This window comes from Cydia fagiglandana, chromosome 11, assembly GCF_963556715.1.
Source record: "Cydia fagiglandana chromosome 11, ilCydFagi1.1, whole genome shotgun sequence".
Taxonomy (NCBI): Eukaryota; Metazoa; Arthropoda; class Insecta; order Lepidoptera; family Tortricidae; genus Cydia; species Cydia fagiglandana.
This window is the reverse complement of record NC_085942.1, coordinates 9,430,284-9,456,118: the sequence shown is the minus strand read 5'-3', so window position 1 is coordinate 9,456,118 and position 25,835 is coordinate 9,430,284. Positions and strand designations below refer to the sequence as shown.

The window sequence follows — 25,835 nt, the reverse complement described above, 5'->3', positions numbered from 1 at the left end:
GAACTATATGTAGGTATTTATATGTGTACATGATTGACATATTTAATTGTTCTGACAAAAAAAACACAATATTGGATCTTCGAAGGTAGGTTATAAGGATAACTCGCGTTAGACTGGGCCGTGTCCGGGCCGGAGCTTCCGTGGCATCGTTTTCTATGGAAAGCATCACGTGATCGACTGTCATGCCATAGAAAAGCATGCGCCGGAAGCTCCGGCCCGGATACGGCCCGGTTAAACGTAAGTCATCCTTTATTCTTATTTATGTTGTCTTAGTTATTTATATTTTCATAAGTTTGAGGATTCTTCTTTTTTCTTCGTATAAAAATGTTTATATCGAAGTAACTCGTTTTCGATAGGCACTAAAAGCTTATTCTCTACCAAACGTTGGATTTATTACGCCTACATTCGCCAGAAAAATCTTCCCGTAGGTATATATATATATATATATATATATATATATATTTCTGTACCTACACTGAAAATCCCAATGCTTTAAGAGAGGAAAGTCTCGAGTTGTTGTGGATACGAGTTCTATTTTCCCGAGTAAAATTAATCTGTAACGATTGGCGAGGCGAGTTCCGGCGCCGGCCGGGCCGCTCGAGTGGAAGCGAGGAAGTTTCATAATGATAACTTTGATATACATATAGGTAAGAAAAACGGGATACCTTGGAAATAATGTTAAGCTTGTGAGGAAGTACTAGCTTTTTAGCCGACTTTAAAAAAGGGTGGTATTGTGTTTTACATCTTAATTGAGTATGCGGAACTTCTTAAATATGCGATCCTAAATATTGTAACTAAATAAAGGAAAATTAATCCGTTGTAAAAGTGAAACATTTAAGTTGATTAACTTAAATCTTGATTTAAGTTAATGATCTTGGATTACTAATTAGTAATCCATAAACATAATTTATAATAGTCGAAGTCTGTGCGAATACCAAGTGAAGTGAAGATTGTATTATACAGAAGCATACTTATTCTCTGCAATATTGGGTGACCTCATTTCGAATAAGAAAGCAGTATTGTGACTTGAAATGGCTATTTTCTAAAATAACATAAATCAAAAATGGTTGTTTAGACAGCGAGATCCGGCGGGAGATGCGCCCCGCGCGGGGTTGGCCGGCAGCCAGCTGGCGCCCCCCTGCACCCCAACACAGATATTGAAAGCCTTCTTATCTTAATCCTATTACAGTCGCCATCTGATATATCGAAGCGGCCAAGGTGGTCACAATATCTGAACACGCGCTCTAACGCCTTAACAACAGAGGCGTGTTCAGATATTTGTGAGCGCGTTGGCCGCTCCGATATATCTGATGGCGACTGTACCTTTTGCAATGTTATTCAGTTACGAATGTAGGAATTGGTAAAATGCTCGGATTTTACCCATTTCTCGATTTGGGGTTGTGCTAAAGATTGTGTCGTATCGAATTTTTAATAGATCAGTAGGGGAGAGCGGGGTTATACGTGACGATTTTCATAAAACACAAATTTGATCTATGAAAACAGTGTGAATAAGGTATGTGGGTTGCGCTATATTAAATAATGATTATTTGCGTTTCTGAGTAGCGATATATTTTTGTGCATCGTTAAACAGTTTTTTTACCAGAATTTTATTTATGAGATAGGTCGGAACGGAACAACTAACCCCGCTATGGGGCGGGTTGTTCCGTTGCTAAAATGTATAACTTATCCGCTAAATATTTAAATCTCAGTTCACACACGTTAAAAGAGTATTTTGCAGTTCGTCGAAATATATGATAATTTATTGTGTACTATCAACAGATAGTAAAAAAAATCCAAAGCAAAAATGTGATTATCCGTGGGGTTCGTTATGCCCTCGTTTTTGATTTATTTTCCATAACTACTATTCTACTATAATGGAAGCAACGAAAACGGCTCCTGCAACCGCATAGTGGTCTGACTTTTCGCGACAAACATCATACGAATCGCTCCATGGTTTACTTGCGTTCCTATTCCCATCGGATCAACTTACCTCCGGCACGTTTAACCCCGCTCTCCCCTACGCTTCTAAATAAGTACTTACGTCTTACTTACCTAAACGTTACATAGCTGCAGAAAATGTACTTACATATTTGTACAAGTTATTCATAAACAATCCGAGTAATTTAGTTAATCGTCTGTAAGTAATTAAAAAAAATGGTTGATTTTACCAAGTAATATTAGCGCTGACAACGTGTTGCTTGATACGAAAGTGTTAGTTAGCTCACAGGTATTTAGGTAACTGTTCGGTTAAGTGTACCTAGCTGACCCACAATTAATTGAATGTAACATATATGACTAGTTACTTTTAATGCACGTAGGTTAAAAGATACGTGGAATGATGATGATTATTGATAAAAACTGTCATGTCTATTCATGTTCTATCTATTCGATGTTCTGCGGTTTAAGCGTGAAAGGGTAACAGCCATACAGAGTTACTTTAGCATTTATTTTACAAATATTAGGGTATTTTTACACAATAACGCGTTCTCTCATATTGCTTTCTCGAAGCCAAATTGATTATTGAGTCCTGCAATCAAGTATATAAAAGCTGTAGGTATCCTAGACGGTTATATACTTAAAATTGAATTCTTAAATAAGAAAAATAATACTTTCTAGTATTAAATTTATTTATGTACCTAATAGTAGGCTGGCAGAAATGTCACAGGTGAGGTAAGGTCAATAGGTTAAAGATTGAGACCGTCCTTGAAACTTAGAAATGCTATCCAATTTAGGTACTTTTTATTTGGTTTTGATTCTTATTATATTTAAGTATTTGTTGATATAAAGCGTTAATTGTGGTCCCTCGTTGATTGTTATATAACGTTATATAACATCGTGTGACAGGGATAACATGAGAGTATTGATTGATAGTGTTTTATTTTAGGCCATACTGAAACTTTCTGGATTGTAATTTATGAGACGACTTATTTTTTCTAAGTGGCCAGGAATTTTCAGTATGCCCTAAATATTATGTTGTCCCTGTCACACAATGTTATAGAACACTTGATAACAGCCATTGTACAACGACACGAGTGTGAGAAAAATAAGACTACTTAATTGTTTTGCGAAAGTATAAAATGGGGCCAGTCCCCAGAATCTGTCGGTCATGCCTCATGCCCTAGCTCAGCGGTCGGCCACCCGCGTCCCGCGAACCTGTCACATGCGGCCCGCGAGCCTCCCTGGTCACTTTGTATGTAATATTGACAAATGACAATGTCTGATAAAGTCATAAATATTAACAAAGTGCGGCCCGCGTCCACTTCGTTAACTGCTATGTGGCCCTTGGCTGCTAAAAGGTTGCCGACCGCTGCCTTAGCTGATCCGCTATGATTGGTGTTATTATGAAAAAATAAATATTACTTATTCAGAATATAATTTGAAAAAAAAAGTCCTAGCAAAGCCTAGCAAGCTCAGAATTAACGGTACCTAGTAATATATACTGTAGCTATCATACTGGGATGTGAGGCAAAAATGAACGCTGACCACGGAGCCAAAAGTTAAAGAATTTAAATCAAATTAAAATTTGGATGTTGTGGAAAACAGTTTAGTGTGATATACGTACCTATTCTGTCCACGCTCGGGTGCGCGTGCGGCAACATTGGCAGCGTTCCACCCTGTGCGCTGACCCGGCTCAGCCGCTGCAGGGTTACCCAATAGAGGAAAAGTTCTGGAATATTCAGATTTTTATGTGGTCAACTAATATCAAAAATTAATTTGTGGAACAGTAAAAAAAACCGGGCAAGTGCGAGTCGGACTTCGGTTCCGTACCAAAATGCAAAAAAAGGCAAAAAAAAAACGGTCACCCATCCAAGTACTGACCCCGCCCGACGTTGCTTAACTTCGGTCTAAAATCACGTTTACGTAGCGTAGCGGCAACAGAAATACATTATCTGTGAAAATTTCAACTGTCTAGCTATCACGGTTCGTGAGATACAGCCTGGTGACAGACGGATGGACGGACGGACGGACGGACGGACAGCAGAGTCTTAGTAATAAGGTCCCGTTTTACCCTTTACGGAACCCTAAAAATATGGTTGTCTGTAAAGTCGGTTTACGGACGACAATTTTGCGTGATAACGTTATAAGAAAACATTGCCATTACATTACGTAACGTTACCATGGAGATCTGTCCACAACGTGACACTTTTTCGTGGATGTTATGTTACCGGTGTTCATCGATTTATAGGACGCTATCACGTCAATAAGGTATCATAAAACTTGTAAAACTCTACCGTAATCCTAAATTACATTGATGATATGAGTCATCTGCATTGTAGTTGCTAAAAACATTATTTCTTTCTCTCTCAAGACTATAGATAGATAGACTCTATATTGGCACACCTCAGTAAAAATTATAATATAGGTACAATAAAAAAGAACAATTGATTAAAAGTGGAAATAAAGAGTTAGACCGTAAAAAGTCTGCAGCGATTTTGATAGCCCACGCAGTGCAAGTGTCATTTTAAACGTCAAACTTCTATAAAATTATGACGTATAATATAAATAACACTTACACTGCGTAGGCTATCAAATCCGCTGCAGACTTTTATTGGTGTGACTTTATGCAATTATATTTTTCAATTTATTTATGTCATGACATAAATTTTATGTCAATCCATATCTCTTTTTATCAAGGCTACCTTTATCCTCGCTACGCTCGAAGTCTCGACCTTACCTATATTTTCCATCGTCGCATACCCAGGAAATATCTAACGACTGGGAACCCTAGCCCCGCCCGGCGCCCGCATTCCCGCTGTAATTGGAATAAAATTCTCTCCCTGAAAATAAACAGATTTCATGCTTATGCTAGTGATTTTCCCGAAAAGTGCTAAGAAACGGAAAATATGACAATCATTTGATTAAAGTGTAATACCAATTTCATAACAATGCGTTGCAATCGCCTATATTCAATTCATGTGTATTTGACCGTTATCAATGTTGTCAACAAACACTACCTAAAACAACTACCAAAATCCACCTCAAGGCTAAGAAAAAGTTAAGCCTAGTTCCATCACAATTACAACACTCGTAAGTAAAGAATGATAAAGATAAAAAATAAAATGATTTAAATCATGACGGAAAAACTCAACTTTTTAAAACTACCCCAGAACGGTACCATTCACCAATTAATTTCTGTGCAACTGCCAACCTGCTCCGGGACTATCGATTGGAAGTTCCTCGTCTAGTGTTCTGGATTCAGCCGGTCAGAGCTCACGTACAGCGCACAGCGCAGTCTGTGAATAATTTATGTAAGAGGAGAATTCTGTCTAGTATATTTATATACGTAGAGGTCTGTTCTACGTATAGTACTAACGGTAAAGATTTATTTCGAAGTGGGCCGGAAATGTACTCTGTTTTTGACAGCTTTGGAGTCGAGATATTGGAAAACTTGTGGGAAATCACAAGTCATTGACCAGTTCACGGATGATATTGTAGCTTTAAACAAAAGTATATAACAATTGTTCAATTCTTTTTCTTCATATTACACCATACAACATTTAGCAGCTTTGAAGTACAAAATAAGAACCTATAGCTTATCTAGTAGATCCTTAGATACTCATTAAAACTAAAAGTGGCAGTGGGCGGGACATTGCGCCCGCATGACTAACGGTCGTTGGGCGACTCTCCTAACATTATGGCACGACCCAGCTGACATTAGGTAGAAAGCATGGGAAACCATCAGTACATCACATTGGAAAGAGATGGATGTTAAAAGCTAGAAAATCTAGAAATAGATAAAGATATGGACAAGTCTGGAGGAGGCCTACACCTTCTCAGAAGCTGTTCTTACTTGACATATCGGTTTATTTTTATTTATTATTCATTGGACATAATTTGATTAATTTAGATTGAATATAATAGAATAATTGGATTTCGATACAAAAATGTATCCTTATTTTTAATTAATTATATAGTATGTTGTGCTTTCGTTTAGCTTTGTAATATCGTTACTTGCTCAATATACCATATACCTAAGTTAGTAAGTACTTATTCCACCAACCGTTTGTGCTTTCGGCGCAATAATTAACTCAACTTAAGTATCATTCACAGCACAAAACGGTACAAAGGTAACACGTAAGCAAAATAAAATTAGCATAACATGTACAAATTTATTCACACAGCGGTTTTGGCAAATGCTTGTTCTATTGCATAAAAGCACTTCATTAGCAGCGGTTAAGTTATATTTGGGCGGCGGCCGTAAACTCCACTGATGGGGAAAATGGCACGCCATACAACGGGTCAAGGTACTCGTAGCTGATGTACGAGTACGAGGGTCGCACTGAAATATTCGGGAATGGGACACTTAGAAATAACATAATAGAAAGAGGCATATAATTTATAAAAATGTAACTCTTTATAAAACTTTTAAGGTATATTTCATTTGGTTGTCATTTGTATTTAAGAATTACTGGCAATTTGAAAATTGTATGTCGAACATTATTTGAATTTTTGGCAAAGTGATTTTTCCGATCAAATTTTTAAACGGTTTTCAATATGCCCTCAGCGAACAAATAAAAGTTACAATGGGCTTCTGTTATTTTTTTATGAACTAGAGTTCATCGTACGCTCGTTTGCGGTTAAAATTAAATATGAAAGTCACTTTCATTTTATCCCATAGATGATCTTAAAGAAGCATGTCATTCCAAAGCGACGTCAAAAATTAAAATCGCATTTGTGCTGTTAATTAAAAAGACTGCCAAAAAAGTTGCATATCGGCAGATTTCGACATTCCTAAATATTCATATGACAACAGTAAAAAAATATTATATATATATATATATGTAAAAAAAACTTCAATTCCGTTGGCTACTCCACGAATTTCATACAAAACCACTAAGGATCCAAAATCGCCATACAAAAAGGACTTTGGGATTATGAGCCGTGTGCATTACAGAATGATTACTTTCAAAAGAAAATTTATATGCGTGGTCAGTTTGAGATTAAGTATGCATTAAAATAAAGATTGACTGTCTAGATGCGACAGTATTCTCTATTCCCGACATTTTCAGTGCAACCCTCGTATGTATACCTACTATTGTAACAATTGAAAAAACGTACAAAGTTAATATTATAATATAATAGTGAACTGTATATTACTACAGTAAATGTCATATTGTACAATGTACTTATATTAATTATAAAAAAATACATTTATTTACATAAATGATATATACAGTGGCAGGCGTGTCTCACTCCGCGATTTCGTCGCTTTGCTACAGGTAGCTAAAAGTACATCCATTCGACCCCAATTTTGGGGTTTGCCATAAGCCGCCCGTGGCGCTGTCGCCACCTAGCGGCCATATCTGTGCTGACCGTAACAGACGCGTTTTGTTAGAGAGTGAGTCTTCTGTACCTAGTACTATTCTTTATTCTGTGACAGTGGTACTACTAAACTAAATCAATAACTAAATAGATAATCTTAAAATAGGCCCTTGAGGCATACCAAGGATGCTGGCGGCATTTCCTCGTTGAAAAAATGTTTTAAACTTTTGTGCATGAAAATTAAAAAAGAACATTAAGAAAATGTTATCATTGTCCTCCTATATATTTACTTTGTATTAATTAAGTATGAATTCATGTACAGAACAAAAAAAACAAGACACATAAAACGACTAACAAACGCGACATAAAATACAACTTCAGCTTTTCCTCGTAAAACAAATAAATTATGAATTTATTATGAATTTAAAAAAGTAGAGCAAAAACTTTAAACGTCCTTTGGGAGATATACAAGTTAAAACATATTTCTTTAAATAAAATGTACAGGCAGCTAAAGCGGACATGGACTTGCCCCTCTCTATCCCCCCGCTCCTGTGTTCACTGCTCATTGATGAATTGAACCATCTTGGTTAATTAGCGAAGCTTTTACTAATTAAGGCTTAAGAGCCAGGAGCTATTAGAGTGATAATTTGATAAAGGTATGGTGCCAAGGCTAAGCTAAATGACTTGAACCGGAAAGAACTGGCCAGTTTTTTTATACAAATTTGATCCTTACATTACTAGCATAAATTATGCATTATAAATGTATTTAGGTATCTTGTACTCACAAGAATTTAAAACGATCACCTTAATTTCATGTAATACATATAACATTCCATATGAGGTGACAAATTTTCATTGCTTTTAAGTGTAAATCTGCTATGCATAAAAGTTGTTGTATTAGATTTGGATGCCTTTTATCGCTACTTGATCAACTCTCTTTTAAAGTATGTATTCTTTATTCCTGTGAGATTTGTAATGAAATGAAACTCTAATTACCTATAAGTATGGATGTTAAATAAGAGGTTTAACCTTTAGATTAAGTAGATTCTAATTTCATTACCACGCATCAAAATATGATTATACCTAGCTGTAGGCAACTCACATAACGTGATTACGTAATTATTATTATTACAAGTAATATTATGTAATCATTTATACATTCATATATAATATAAACATACACACACACTGACATCTTGCCGTGTCGGATGACGTACGCACGCCGGTCGTGCTGTGGAAACCCGGCCACGGAACTGGTTTATGTTGTTGTCGAGTGCGCCCGCGCTGCACTCACGCCAGCCAGTCATGATTCGGCCTTTGTTCTATGACTTGCCGTCGCTTGATATTTATTTGTATTTTTGCTTTCGCGCTTGTGTTATTTGTTATTTGTGCTTGCTTAAAAACTGTGCTTTCGCTGTGTACTATTCTTCTTCCTTCATGTGAACTTTCTGTGTTGTATTTGTGAAATATAAAAACTGTCAAAACATCTGGATTTTTACTGCTTCACTAACCGGACGATATAAGTAGAAGGTAATAGAAGACACTATAATACTACAACTGGTGACCCCGAGCAAGAACATTTATTGATAATATGGGTGGTGGTGGAAATGACAAAACCGTCACCAGCGGCAATGGCGGCGAGCAGGCGCAACAAAATAACGGAGGATCTGTTTCCACTGCACTAAATTTGACGTCATCAGAAATTTTTCGTGTCGGCGTGCGCATACCACCATTTTGGCCAGACAACCCGGCAGTATGGTTCGCACAGGTTGAAGGACATTTCGTTATTTCACGGATTACTGATGACTCAACAAAATTTTATTATGTACTAATAATTCTAGCGCTCTCAGATTTAAAGCATATAGGAAAGCACGGGCTGTTTTTTAACGTGGTGAATGTAGTACGGATATTGATCGTGCGGCGGCGAGAACAAAGGGCGGTTCTTGCAGCCCTGCGGTGGAATAATCATCGTACTCACCGCTCGTCACTGGCGCTGATAGTGAAATTAATTTCGTCTGGTGACCTGTACGGATATTATGGTCGTTCCTGTCCACGTAAGCGCGTGATAAAACGGTGTCCGTCACTTTCTATCCCACGGTGTTAAAAAGTGACAGTTATTTTATCACGTGGATAAAGATGGATAAAACGGTCTTTATGGTTGTCATTTTATACACGGTGCCGCGTTCACTAAGTAGGTACGGATCAAACAAAGGGCCATTGATAGACCCCCTATTTACCTATATTTAGCAAATATAAATGATTGCAGGTATGATCTAAACAGAGGCGTTATCTTGATTTGATGTGGATATTATCTAACAGTGTAAGTGACGTTTTTGGTTGAAGATATGTCGTTTTTCCCACTGACAGATATCATCAAATTCATAACTGTTATAACAATCAGAATACGCCTCTGGGTCTTGAAATTATTTTGGCCTTTTATTATTAAAATAGATATTTGCGTTTGTCAAACAGATATTAGCCCAGATATAAAGACGTCTAACCAAACAGACACCTGTTGCTTAATAGGCGTTATTGGTTGCCTGTTCAATCTCAGGAATACGAAAATGCTAATAAAAGTCACGTTAATTATGTGTTAACATGGCATTCGATAGAATGGCAACAAAGGTGACAGACTTTTGGCTAGTATAAGTAAGGCATAGTAATAACAATAACCAAAACTGAACAGAGTGCCTAGTCAAGATGCCAATCGTTTACGCCCCGTATTAGCGAACGTAAAGCTATTGTCTCTGTCGCACTCAAAACTAACATGGAAGAGTGATAGAAAGAGATTACCACTTCGTTAGCTACGTCGCCAACGATGGCAACATGGCTAGGTACCCAGATATTCAAGTGTTCGTTCTTTCAGACTGATTACGGAGTAAGTCATTAAGGCAATTTGATTTGTTTATTTTACCTACGTACTATACAAAACAATGTATTTTCAGTACTATCAGCTGTTACATTTGGAATGTCTGCATTCACGGAATAACATAAGAAAATAAAAGACCATTAATTTTACTTGGGTTTACTAATGGAATTTCCCAACAACGCAATCCTATAACCCATCATAATGTTACAATATATTCTGGAATTCAAATTATTCTTGACACATCTTTAACCGCTCCGCTATATCACTTCGTTGGGTTTTTTAGAGCAAAAGTTGATGATTGATGGTGTGCTTTGATGAAAGAACAGTGTTACGTAAATAAATGCAACATTTTTCGCTTGCATCCATCAACGTCTAATATGTCATAAGAATAGGGTTGGTTACCTATTTTTCTTTGGGTATGGTGCTTTATGAACACTAATTCCCAAAAAAACTATTATTTGTTCAGCTGTCTACTTGTTCAAACTTCTACGAACAACACGGTGAAGCCTACCAAAATAAAATATACTTTTTTGGTTAAAATTTATTAAAGATAATCTTTCATTGACACTTTCCCTAACTCTAAAATACCATTCTCAAAAAAAAACCTGTCAATCGGGACTTATTTCATGCTAAAAGGAAGGGGTTGAGACAGGCGGAGGGTGGGGAATGGTAGTGTGAGTAAAAAATATTATATATAGTTACTATATACGTTATAGTGAAAAACACGTTTTAAAAATACGCCACGGCAAATATGTAACAATTATGAATCTAATACGATCATTTATATTCTTCTGCTTTCATTTAGTAATAGTTACTGATTTTTAAAAAACGTTTTTAAATTAAAAGACATGGCAAGATCGCTTACCTTCTTTCTAATGCTAAAAAAAACTAACTATAGTTTTAAAACGGTAATTTGTCTTTCTGATACAATATTACTAGCAACAAATAAAGAACGTGAAAGTTATTGAAGATGTCATTATTAATCATGTTTCAGCAAATTAATACTTTTCACTGATGTTGTCAATGAGAGCAGATTAGTATTGACGCTTGGCATGAATTAATATGGAATTGACTGCTTTAATAATTTATGTGTTTGTTTTCTTCCTAATTATGTAGGCGACCCAGTAATTCCGTTGTTTGTCTGAAAGTTAAGATAAATTTACGACACCGGGGCAAATGAATAAGTTGGCGCGCTATAAATCAAAGTACTACGGAGGTAGCTAATACATATAAACCTAGCGAATATGTTGTATACAGCCAAAAGTTTACATGGCTTGTTTTTTAGTTTGGTCTTCCCAATTAGGCGTAGGTAATGAATGGACTAAAGCAGATGGACTGCAACATTAGAACAATACGTGACAGCCTGCATTAATCCCTTAAGTGCTACTTGCACCATTCCAATAACCCGGGGTTGACCGGTTAAACCTGGAGTTACCTACCATATGACACTGGTATGATACCAGTATAATATGACACTGGGTTAACGGTTTAACCGCTTAACCCCGGGTTAGTGGGATGGTGCAAGTGGCCCTGTTGCGTTCGAGGAGTTCTATTTGACTGATGGCTGAATATTTTCTAAGCGCTTCATCATGCTCTTCAGCAATGAAACCTTGAACTTTTTTACTATTTATATGCGATAGGTACATTTTTAATGCAGATTGAATCATTGCGTTCTAATCTAGAGCGAACAGTTGTTACATATTATATTATGATACCTACGTGTTCAATAATACTCTCCGTAATACCCTATAGGTACCCGTTGTCATATTTATATCGGGAAAAACATCAATTTAAACCTACGCGTTCCTTTAAGGTCAGTAATACCACTTATACCTACTCGTATACACCATTATGTTTCAGGGCCTCGTACCAATTTAGTTACAAAGAGAAAAAGAAATAACTGATTGGCGCACAAGTGAGTTAAACCGCATGCTCTAGTTCAAAGCGTCGCAGGTTCATTACTGAAGCATCGGTGACCTATTGAGTGCGGTAACGGTGAAGCGGACCTCATGAAACTAGTGATGCGTCATTTTATTAATACTTTGGGATTCTTCTTGCTGGCAATATTCCAGAAAAAAATCTTGTCGATAATAAGATGAGAAAACAAATCAAACGAGAGCGAGCGAAGCGAAACGAAGCTTTCACATTCAACTGCGAGGCAAGCCCTACCGGCATTCCGAATTGATTTTGATAGTTGTTCCGCGATAACGTTAGTAGCGTTAGACCAAGCTAAGTTGGCAGTGCTTTTGATAGTGCAGACTGTGCAAGTGTTATTTTAAACGCCATAATACTCATTATTTGGTAGAAAAACATAGGTAATGCAAGTATATGGGATATGGATACCTACCCAGAGTGCATAAGTTGTATGTCTAGCTAATGACAGTAATAATATGACTAGTGAACAAAGTTAGAATGCCATCAGGAGAATCTTTTCGTTGATGTCATGCAAAGGTTTTCTCGATAGTTTTCCAGATCGTCGACCATCACTTGCACTTGTTAGTCCGTGCACACTTCGATAGGTTTGCCTGTCTCTCGTATGGCTGCCACTCGAGTTAGATACATAAGTATTGATCATTTTAAAATTAAGTACGTAATTGTCAGATGCCTGTAGGTGCCTGCAATATTGTCGCATTACCAGCTATACTTATCTCAATATACCGGGCGCCGGAACTGCCCATCACTACTAATAACCACATCAAACGCGGCGACCTTTTGTTGAGAGCCATATAATATGCTGTATACGAATACACCTGTGTAATTTCACATGTAAACGTAGATTGTTTTCATTAGTTCATTCATTGCTTCCCAAGCTCATGTATTGACAATAGAGACTTGAGCTTCATTATGTTGGGTGTTGGTCGATATGTTATTGTTTTGTGTTTTGAAACAGTTATGACAATATTTCTAAACAGCGGAATCTTTTTCATAAAATCAGAGACAATAAGCGGTTCAATTCAAAACTGATGTATATACCAACAAAACTTCATTACTTAGGACATTTTTTTTACCTTATTTTTGTGTTCAAAACTGACATGCTGAAAAATAAATACAAACTTACTTACCTACCCCAAAACGCTGCAAAAACATTAGTATGAACATTTACATGCGAGCATCCACCCGAATTACGATTCGTACATAAGCCTACTATATATTGTACTATGATCAATTTTATTAGGTATTTTGCACAATAAAATACAATCTATCTCCATTGTAGTCACTTAACACTTTTAGTGCCAAAAAGTGTGAGAAGTTTTATGTAAAATAGTAAGTAGGCTAAAAGCAAACAATCTGGATATTTGCCGTCGATTTCGTCTTCAATAGTTTATGTTTACATACCTATCCGTTTCAATTAGTGCAAATCGTATTGATAAAAGTGAACACTCATACTGTCGACGTGGGTGCGTAGCGGGCGGGCTCATTAGCAACCCAATTCGTCTCGTCACTAGTATAGCGAGAACTCTATATGAGTAACTATGTTTCGATGGTTTGATAGCACACTTATACTGGTTCGTAAGCGATGTTCCTATTTGTTGTGAACATGAGCCGCACATGGCATGTCGTCGGTTGCCAACTCCGGCCGCGATTATCAAGGCTGCGCTGTTAATCGCATTCTATCGAGGAGGTCGATGCCGGTGGTTTATTTATACCCACGTCGAGGGATCCAAGTGACTTTCTCTTCCTGTGTCTCTGGTTATTTTTAAATACATTGTCCGCATGTACTGTACGATTTGAATTTCTAAATTTGGTTTTGACGTTCACTCTGTCTAAAGATTTTTACAACACCTAATTTAGCTACCTACTTTATATGCAATAAACAGTCATTCCGTATGGCCTGTGCTATATGATGTACTACCTTAAAATGCGACAAAAAGAATTGAACCAGTATCGATAATATGGTCGTTCTTGTCTACGTGACACCGTGATAAAATAGTGTCCGTCACTTGTCGCAGTGTTAAAATGTGACGGTTATTTTATCACGTGGATAAAGTCATACATAATACGCCTAGGTAGGTACTGCTTACATAATTTCACGAAAATCGGTTGAAAATTGCGACCTGCAGAGGAGAACATCCGGACATTCGAAATAATTTTTGCCCAAGCTGAAACGGAGACCTTCGCTAACGCGCAGTCAATTATGTTAATATAATGACTTACTTATTCGAAACCAATTGAAGTTTTCGCTACATCGCGAAACAAGCTTTAAACAAATAAACTTTAAATGCATAATTAGATTGCTTTTATCATTCGGGACTTATTAAACATATCGCAAGCTTATCACGCGTGATAAGCCTGTGATGACGCGTGGCAATATATGACATATTAAGCGCATACAGTCAGTCAATAGCGATAACGAGAATTGCCAGTTGTTGAGTACAACTCGATACCGAGCGATTAGTGGCGATACCTATAATTTCAGTTATAGTTAGCATAGATAGATAATTCATGTGTTTGTTTACAGAAAACTGTCAGTAAACAACGCTTGTATGTAGTATAATAGGTAGGTACCTAAATAAGTACAGTAAATGTAGTTCTGTTTCATAGGTTTATGTTGGTATTGGGTACACGTATATTTTACTGTTGAAATAAGAAATGTCACAGCTACATTCTCTAGATACAGGTATGAATTATTAAAAAAAACTTTTGTCGAGCAGAGACCTGACCCACATAATATAGCTTCAGTTAGGTATATTTTTTTTATGAACCCTTCAGACCCTCTTTATGTTGGTCCTAGGGAGTCAGCTGAGCTTAAACTTCGTCCATCGCTTACATTTTATATAAGGCTACAGCGAAGTAAAACACAACTTATATGAAGTAAGTTGTTTCCAAGGATATTTTATTTTCTATTCTCGTGTATTTGTTATTCGCCGACAACCGTGACCTATTTTCGAAGGCTCTCAGATGTGCGCTTTTGATATGACCGTAGTAGCAATTTATTGCCCGTTTCCGACTTGAAGTAAGCCGAGAGCTTTAGGAGCTCCGCTGATCGAAGGTGGCGTGTATGGAGAAGCTTTAACAGCGAGGTTAATGTTGTAACTATACATAGTTAAGTAATAAAGCATATTTTAGGGTTTTGTACCTACTTGACAGAAAATACTAAATTCTAACTACATAATAATTGTAGGAAATCTTATCGCCTCGTCCGCTTCGGGCTAAATCTAACTTACGATGCTAGGACCGCACCCAACGCTTACCATTTCAGCTACCGCAGCTTTTACCTGATAGAAATCCCTATATTGCAAATATCATTCAAATCACTAAAACCGTTTTCAAGAATAAAATATAAAATGGCAGTAATATTTATAATATTATATAATAAATATTACCAAATACGGTAGGGGTAGGTAAATGTATCCACAGGGATACATAGGATCTATATGTATACTAGCTCTACCTATAGAATCTATCGCTTTGAAAAATGTGTTCTGGTGGGGAATTCCCGGGTTAGGTAAGTTTTAAATAATATTATTAATAAATAGATATATATTTAAAAGTAGTATTACACAACTACACGTAATTAGTAGATAATTGGGTGAGACGCGTATATAGTTTGATCGAAGAATGTCTACAAAAAGATATTTAAACTTACCTAGGAAGTGAAAAGAGCTTGTGGCTATAAATCGATAGTGTGGGCCGCAGACAGGCCGACGCGCCGTCCACGTCGGCTGCACGTTCGCCTAGAGTTCACCCAGTTGGCACCCGCCCTGGCAGTCCACCAGAGCCCCTCGTATCCCTCGTGCGTTTGAGCAGGACGAATATACTATATCTATTACATAGCGAATTGCAGAAAATAACCGGCTATCTAACCAGCTGTGCCCACTTGCCCAGGGCCTAATGTCACTGCTTCTAGTATATTTCTGCGCGGCGCGTCATCAACGCAGATGCGTTCTGTTACGCGCATTTGGCAGTGCTTAGGAGAATGTTCTGTGCGTGCATTGCGTCATTATTTAGTGACTGCACTTCAGCAGATGAGCTGCATCTACGAGTTCGGATAAACATGTTAGGAAGACGTTTAGTAAGTTTACTATATCAGAAGTGCATTTCAGACTTTGGTAAATAAACATTACTCAGCTTGGCGTGAGCGTGACGCAGTCGGGTTAGCTCGTAAACAGTAATAAATCTGCAGTAACAATTGGGTGACAAGACAAAGTGGCTACGGTTCGTGTTACTTTAAAATACGGCTAAGTTCGAAACAGCCTTTCCGGAAACTGCGGCGGCATTCGCCCGCACATGCAGCGCGGGACAAAGCAAATTGTCTCTTTTTCTTCACAAGTAGGTTGCGCCATTTTCTTTTTTCTAGCTGAATAGAATGGTTTTGTGTGCGTTTTTTTCTCTTTTAAGGAAAAATACGATTCCTCTACCTACTCAGATTACTTATATGTAAACAGCATTTTCTTATAATTCAATAGTAAGCATTACTATAATAATCCTTGAAATTTTATTATCAAACTGTCAAAGTGATATTTAATTTTAAAACTTTCATCAAATCACATAATTGTGAGAGTGACTTGTGATGATACTGATGATGTACCTATGCAAAATATTAAATACACATATATATATATATATATATATATATATATATATATATATATATATATATATATATATATATAATTATATATATATACCTACCTAATGTTCAAAAAGTTTTCCTTGACCATCGAAGCGTACGACGGGGCTGGCAAGCGGCCAGATTTGACTACTGTGGCTCATTCACTTCCGATGATACTTTTCCGTGTTTCTTTCAAACTAAATTGCTGTTTCAAAGTAAATACCTGTTCCAAAGTAAACATCTATTTATTAACCCGTTGCTCACATTAAGGTACTTTTTGCAGTCCGTATTGTAACTACTTATAGTAAGACTTAAATCAGGGAAACTTTTCGGCTTGAGCTGGTGGAGGTGGAGTGTGAAAGGTCCATCTTGATATTCATAATGTGAACTGAACTATACTTTTACCTAACATGCTTTTCTTGGTCTATACATATGTATAAACTTAAACAAAGAAGATGTCCTAAAAACTTAAAAAGCTTTCACTGCTTAAGACACTTGAAAAAACTATTAAACAACTTCCATTCGATAGAAAAAAAATAACCAAAATAGGTTTAAAAATGCACCATTAAAAATTAGTACCTATTTTTGCACAAAAAGCTATTAACATGAAAATTGCTTCTAAATAAAAATGCATAACGATATTTTTAATCGAACTTATCGATTATAATTTTTTTGTCTAAAATAACAATTAATTAACAAAAATGTCCGCGATCCGGGGCACGCACGGCTAAACTAACTATGTATACCGGGTGTCGCCTGTAACACGAGCAAATAATTGAAACATAGATTGTACTCCTCAAACGGTGACACTTTTGTTCAATAACTTTTAAAAATTATGAATTATTTAGACTCCCTGTTTTTCATACAAACTAATATTATCTTCAATGGACGCTATCGCCACGCCATATCATTGTGATTGACGTTGCTTGTCACGCCTTAAGTAAGTATAACAACATTCGCAATACATTGCGTCTTAGAATAAACTTTAAAGTGTACTAAAAATCAAACCACAAGTTATTTTTAAAAGTCGCTCAACAAATGTTATTCAATATGAGGAGTACAGCCTACGGTTTAATTTTTTGCTCATATTACAAGCCATACCCGGTATATAAATTATCATATTCATTCACTGCACCTTAAAGAAATTGTAATACCTAATCAGGCAACATACATACATTCTAAAAAAAAATTGTTCAATTTAATACGATTGATAGGTACGTCATATTTACGTTCAGACGAATCGATGTGCTTTAGTTATTATTATAAAAGAATATCGTATTCGTTTGGTTATTTAATGTAATATATATATATGTAGGTAGTCATCTATAACAACATATAATAAATTAGAAAAATTGGGAACGAAATGAAACCGCTGACATAGTCCATGAAAACATGACAAATAAAAAAACAAGGATACATTTATTTTCATTTTCATTAGTCTCGTCATTTCCATACGTTTATTATTTTACAGATGTTTGCTGCGAGATTTATCGATCGAAAATATGAGTCATAGGAGATGAGAATTAATTTTAGATTTGAAATATGGAATATTGTTTATGTTTGAGAATATTGAAATCTGTCAGTATTTATTCAGGAGTATCCTGCTCGAGCTGTAAAGCCCGAAATACAAAGGTATTTCTAAAGCTTTTAAGGGGCCGTACATTTGCGACAATGCAGCGCGTGGCTGCACTCTCTTGCATATTTATGAAGTTAAATAAATAAACAAGCCGCCTGAAATGATAACTAAGTAGGTATCGAAGCCCCAGACATTAAACCAAAGCCAGCCAGCTTATGTCTGGTCGTAAATATGCGATAATAAATTAAAGATTCACATGTTTCGTGTCACTAAATTAATATCGTATTGCTTTTGCAGAATAATACATTTAAATTAAATAGAACAACTGCTATTCGAAAATTTACCGGATCGCTTTGGTTTTCCCGTTTACCTATATAAAACCAAAACTGGTAGGTACCCATGTTACATAAGAACAAAGAAAAAATCCCGAGTATCCGTCGGGTTCGAAGACGCGATAAAGCGTTTTAGTGCGTAAACAATGCTGATTCTACCGGTCGTTATACCGTTCGGACAAAACACGAGGTAATTATGATGTGTTCATAATAAAAGTTCTAATTCCAGGCAGTCGTGCGGTCGAGGTGATAAATTCTCATTAATGATCCAATCGTCTGGGACGCTATTCGCAGAGTTGACTGACCGCATCGCCTGAGGCGACACTGTGATAACGTGATCTACGGTTAAGCCTAGTTGTTACTGATATTGAGATCAGGTTATACAAGGGAGCTCTCGATAGAAGCAAAATGTGTTGGTAATTAGGTAGCTACTTGGCGAGTTCTGTAAAGTCGTAGCCACGAAAACAGACGCGGCATTCGTTTTGATAGTTACCTGGGAGCTGCAATAAAATGGTTTAATTAAGTTGGTGTAATTGTGTGTTGACAGATGATACTTTATAGACGAAAACCACGTGTTCTTACGTTTACATCTTTACTTTTATCTTTTTTCCGTTTACTATGACAAATGTGGAATAGAAAAATTGCAATATCGACAGATATACTGACAGTATAAATTATATTATGTATATAAAGGTCTATAATTTTCAGTTTTATGGTATCGGCAGTAGGCAACTATAATGAAAATCAGCTGCCTATAACTTTATTTTGACATCCAGCCATATTCGAACTTTAAGATACGTTAAATAATAGATATGGAAACGATATAGATCAGATATGTCAGTGTCAAACAAGTGTCAAAAGTGACGTTTTTGTTTGAAGAAACGTCGCTTTTGACACTTGTTTGACACTGACATACCTAATCCATATCTTTTCTAGATCTATTAACTGACGTATCTTAAAGTTCGGATTGGCCCGATCGTGTTTTCATTGGATACGGCGAGAACTGGGTTAGGTTATTGGTACAGTTAAAATTGAATGGTTAAATGACAGTTAAATGATGATGTTTTAAACTACTCAATCAAATAATAATCAGAATAGACATTCCTCACTGAAAACTCTTTTCTTTTCTCCCTGCAAATGTCTGTCTTGTTCATGAAGACCTAGTTTTCACGATACGGAAACAAAAGCCATCTCCATTCTATTTAGGTAACACGAGTCACACTTTCAGCAGATATTATTAGTAAGTTTAAATGGGTAGGTGTGACACATCTTTATGATATTTAGGCCCACTTGCACCATTCCCCCACTTACCCGGGGTTATGCGGTTAAACCGCTAACCCAGTGTCAAATTGAACTGGTAAGGCCCACTTGCACCATTCCACTAACTCGGGGTTAACCAGTTAAACCTGGAGTTACCATGGTTACCAGTACAATTCGTCACTGGGTTAACGGTTTAACCGGGTTAGTGGGATGGTGCAAGTGGGCCTAAATGGTAACCATGGGTTAACCCCGGGTTAGTGGAATGGTGCCAGTGGACCTGAGGGAGAGTAAATTATTTATGTTAAATTTTATAACATGCCCATTAAATGAGGTGCTTAATGTTGTAGAGATGAATTTGTTAACTATAAAATCAACAAGACCGAAGTGATCCCATAAGTGTTCCGTAAACAAAGTTTTGTACGGAACACTAAAAATGGGCCAAATGCGAGTCAGACTCTCGCCCCCATGCCCAAGTGTTATTACATACATAGTTTCACATATTTATGAACTTTTTGGTTATCGGCTCAAGCATGATCTTTCTTAATGTTCCTGTAATCTATGGGTAATTAACTAAATAATTTCTATAATTACATATACAATTTTCAGTATTTGTCTCAAAATTGTAGATATAGGCGGGCGTTACCATGATTGTAATAAATAGTAAGGTGTACTTCCGTTTGGGCCAAATACTTTTCGCCAAATTTCACTTCCCACCAAAGTTATCGCGTAGTTTAATTTGGTGAAACTGTTCGCCGTGACATTCTATTAAGGGCAAGTGGCGCGGAGCGGCGCGGTGGGCAGGCGCGCTGAGGCTTGTTATTGGCTTCGTTGTGTTTTGATCAGCCCCTGCTGCGCTCGGCACGTCCATCAATGCTGAGGGTCTACCGTGAAACACGTTCGACGTGTTGCCTCTTTGTCGCACTTGTAAATACGTTACGTATGTGTGACAGGGAGTCAACACGTCGAACGTGGTTCGAGGTAGGCTGGTCTGTCCGTGTATTCTGTCCCTTAACGACCTCTGACGAGGATTGTTTCAGACTAGCCAGCATAATTGTGTCTTCTAGACTGTATTGTCAACTAGGTATTATGTGTGAATGTTCGCAGTGTATGTCAAAATCTCGGTTGAAGTCATGAAAGGGAATTAATGTAGTATGGTGAGTGAAATGTGTATATCTGACTACTATCTAATAGATACTAATAGATACTATCCAATAGATACTATCCCAATATCCTGACACCTTGTTATTTCAATACACTTTATAACCTAGAAGTGATTCATGTTCATAACAATCATAACCTGAAAAGATTTATGGGTTATAAAATGCAATACTGAAACAATATGTTGTCTGAAAAGAAATATTGGTTTCTATAATAGACAAAGGAAAATTAAGACGCACGCAGTGGTGCCTACTCGTTATTGGTTAGGCGTAGCTTTAGATAGGTAATAAACTATAGTATAATTCTTTAAAAGGTATATACATAAAAATAAACAAATATTTTTTAAATGTTCGGGTAGATATAACATTTATTGATTAACCAACCAAATACAAAACCACCTGGATCTGTCAATGAACGACATGACTTAAATTTAATCTACATTATCTGATCATGTATTGTTTTAATCTACCCTCAAATGGCTTAAGGAGTCATTTAAGGGTAGCTTTTGTTTACTTTTATTTAAATACCTAAAGATACAGAATATATGTAGATGGTTACTGGATTGTCAAGCGTTAACGATTGATACCTGCTATATCGCATAATGTACCTATCTGTGGGCTAGTACTTAAAACAGCATCTAGCTGTCTTAGTATCCCTTTGTCCACGTTTTTTATCCACCGTTGACCCCGATCACGCTATAATTTATCTTTTAGGGCTAAATTAGATTTGTCTACTTTGTACAAACTACTACTTAAACACTATCAATATTCGTGGATTTATCAGGCGGAATAGTTCAGATTTAGAAGACATTCACACTGACCGTCGTCGTAAAGATGTTATAAATATTTATGACTGCCAAGGTCGCTGCTATTAGCGTTGGAATTACCCTAGTAGTAGCGGATAAATTTGACGGAAACGCTTAAATTATTAAAGTAGCTCGTAGATCGTCAGACGCCTGTCCGAGGCGGCGCAGGGAGTCGTGTTTACAAGGATTGTTATTGCTTATCACGCTACTGCCGGCTACATACGTAACGATAAATCGTTGCGATAAAACTGTGCAGTCCGACTGTGCAGATAAATCGAACCGTGTGGATGACAAATCGTTACGATAACCGACAACGATTTGTCATACACAACGATTTATCGTTACGTATGTAGCCGGCATAAGGGTGGGAAGATTTACACAATTATTTAATACAAGTGAATCGGTATTTTTAGCATAGATTGGCATTGTTTCACTGACCGGCACGATGTTATTAATATAAGGCTGCGTTCAGGGTTGCTGGATTAACCGTGATTCATATTCATTTTGAGTGGCTCGGTGTTTACAGAGCGGCTCGAGGCTCGATTGTCCCCGTCTCGAGGATCCGCGAGTGACCGCCTCGACAACCCGTCGAGGGCCCTTAAGGCCTTTACTGCCGTTCCATGGAAAATATACCGCCCGGATACAGCTTAAACTGTTAGCTTGGCCAAGTTACACGAAATCCCTCTCATTTTCAAGAAAGAATTGCTTTCCCTTATACTTGCAATAAAGTTACTCGAATATAGAATTTCGGCGAACCGTTTAACGATTCAGGTTTAATAAGTAAGCTTTGAAATTTACGTTCAATTTTTAAGAATACTTCAAAGCAAAATGGGCTACCTATTAATGATAACTGCCATGTCGTAAACCTCTGGAGAAGCATTATTAGCTAGGTTTGTTTCATCAAGAGTCTACGAACTGAGATCCAAAATAAATATTATCCTATTTTATTGTATACAAAATCGTTACTCAGTTTTAACCTTTCCCGGAAGATATTCAATTCTGAAACCCACTAATGATGATGCACTGTACTATATCCATAATCGGAAGGAAAACGTATCAAATTAATTAAGTACTATCAATTTTAGGAAAATATAATGTAGCCCAATGTAATGTGTGTAATGTGTGTGTGTTATTAAGATTTGATCAAATATTAAGTCATGAGTATTCAACAGAACAAAGGTATAAAAGAAATGGTTAAGTCATGGTTTAGGACCTATCAGGCATGTGTATGAACGTTTCTCCTCTCCAGCATAAAGGTTTGTTTCCAGCTGAGTTAGATAATTATCTCTCTTTTTTTAACGGAACTATGTAATTGTACTCGTTTTATGTTATGAGGTACCTAATATTGCTCAAATTTCATTAACGCGTCGTACGGGACCTATGTTTCCTTTCTACGATATCACAAGCATCATCATAAAAAGTCTTTGTAAATATATTAGACGCGTTCGGTTATGAACTATAAACATGGCAGTTTACACAAAGATTTACCGGGTGCATAAATTGCATAAAATATCCACAAGGCATGAACTTTATATTAATTCATTGACATAAATAAACCGAGCGAGGATATTACGAGACTCTTACGTCACTATCAATCTAAATTTAGGGCTAGCTGCTAAATATATCCGCTCTTAGGTCGTCGGCGTATCGATTTATTATGTTGACATAGTTTTCTCTTTTACAGAAACCTGAGGCACGTCAGACCTGGCCGCTGAGAGATCAGCGTCAGGGTAGAGACTATTACACGCAGGCAAAGATACCCAGTCAAGATTCTACCGAAAGGTCAGTTCATGCGTTGATACATACCTATTTATGACGTTCATGGAAAAAAAATACTCAAGTGTTCCCTTTCCGGTTACATTTCTGACAGATTGATTCAGCGTACAGTTAACGGACATCGATTCTATGTGTGCGTCATACGAATAAAATTTAACTTCTTAAAGTAATGTATAAAAATATGAGTTTGTATATATTGTATATATGCCTAAAATAAACATGCATAACGCAAATAAATTAAATCACCCACCTAATCTAATTCTTGTGTGATATACCTAATACCTAACGTAAATAAATACGCATTGATTTGTATCTATATAAAAGGCGAATTGATTACACAATGCACAATATGGAAAACACAATTAATTTGTCATGTTATATATAAAACAAAAAAGACTATAAATTCTTGCGCTTGTTTTGCATACCTAACTATATTTACCTACGTAACGTATCTAAATTTTTTATGACATGTCTTGTGAATTCTCCTATTTTGATTTATACATATATATATGCTGAAAAATGTGAAAGCTTCTATTTAGTATTGGATCACTGCTGGCTACACTTTTAGCCATTTGGCACGGAACCTAACATATTCGATAGCATTTTCTAACCGGTGTCGGGTTATACAGGAATCGAAAAACAACCGGCTAAAACAACTTTTTAGAGATTTGTAACCTTCATTAGATCGGAAATAACTAAAGATTCTCTTGTACGTACTTTGGCCAGTTTACAAAGTGGCGGATTAAGATACAGGCCTTCATACACCTTATAGTTTTTTTTTTACATTCCTATATTTAAACTTAACTCGAACATAATAATTATGTTGTAGAGATCTCCTTATAAATGAGGTACTTGTTTTATCTAGTTTTAGTCATAAAACCTTTAGGTAGGGTTAAGGTAAGGTAGTTAAAGGGTAAGGCTTCATATGTACCGTACACTACTCCTACCTTTTTTCTATTGCCTTGAATTAGATTTTTTAAGATGTCCAAATTCTAGAGCTTTTAAGTAACATTTGGACACTTTCAAAAATTCGAATTATACAGGTTGCTCGTAGTAATGTGAACACGGTTACCGGTTCGGCTGGTTGCCAATGTGTCGTAAATGGGTGGTAGGTGTCGTAAAGTCGTAAACTCGATCATTATTGATAGCCATTAAATTGGGCACTTTATGGACCGCGTGGCGACGCCCCAAGCTGCCGGAGAGTGACGTCGACTTAAGTAATAACCCTTTTAAAGAATATTTTTGCAAATTTAATGCATTTTACCCCGTTCTTTGAGCAATGACAAGGAAAACCCGTTGGTGTGAAATATTTAAGTACTAAAAGAAAATCTTCAATAATTACCTACCGGTCTGGCTTAGTTATATGACCGGTCTGGCCTAGTGGGCCTGGGCCTGGGTAGTAACCCTGCCTATGAAGCCGATGGTCTTGGGTTCGAATCCCGGTAAGGGCATTTATTTGTGTGATGAGCACAGATATTTGTTCCTGAGTCATGGATGTTTTCAATGTATTCAAGTATTTGTATATTATACCGGGTGTGGCCTGTAATACAAGTAAAAAATTTAACTGGAGGCTGTACTCCTCATACTGACAGACATTTGTTCAGCAACTTTTAAAAATAACTTGTGTTTTAATTTTTAATACACTTTAATGTTTATTCTAAGACGCAATGTATTGCGATTTTTTTATGTTTAAGGCGTGACAAGCAACGTCAAGCACAATGATATGGCGTGGCGATGGCGTCCATTGAAGATAATATTTATTTAGTATGCAAAATAGGGACTCTAAATACTTCATAATTTTTAAAAGTCGTTGAACAAAAGTGTATAATCGTTTGAGGAGTACAATCTATGTTTTAATTATTTGCTCGTGATACAGACCACACCCGGTATATATCGTTGTCTGAATACCCACAATAACACAAGCCTTTCCGTGGGACTTAGTCAATTTGTGTAAGAATGCCCCTATAATATTTATTATTTATCAATATTAAACTGCCAAAGAATTATGAAAAATTGACAGCTTTTCTTCCTTTCTTTATAATAGTTTCATCTCTCTAGCAGCCGTATTCGAACAATGAGATACGTCAAACACTAGATATTGAAACGATATGGATTAGCTATGTCAGTGTTAAACAAGTGTCAAAATTGACATTTCTTCAAACAAAAACGTCACTTTTGACACTTGTTTGACACTGACATATCTATTCCATATCTTTTCAATATCTAGTATTTGACGTATCTCA

The 25,835-nt window shown here is 36.6% G+C and overlaps 1 protein-coding gene across 8 annotated transcripts in view; it reads left to right on the top strand.

Moving 5' to 3' along the window:
* Positions 1-25,835, top strand: part of LOC134668892 (potassium voltage-gated channel protein Shab) — a 94,455-nt gene that overhangs the window by 13,835 nt on the left and 54,785 nt on the right. For all 8 annotated transcript variants that reach the window (XM_063526386.1, XM_063526388.1, XM_063526384.1 and 5 more), the window contains exon 2: positions 23,501-23,598. The gene's annotated coding sequence lies outside the window, so the exon portion shown is untranslated. The remainder of the gene's footprint in view (positions 1-23,500; positions 23,599-25,835) is intronic.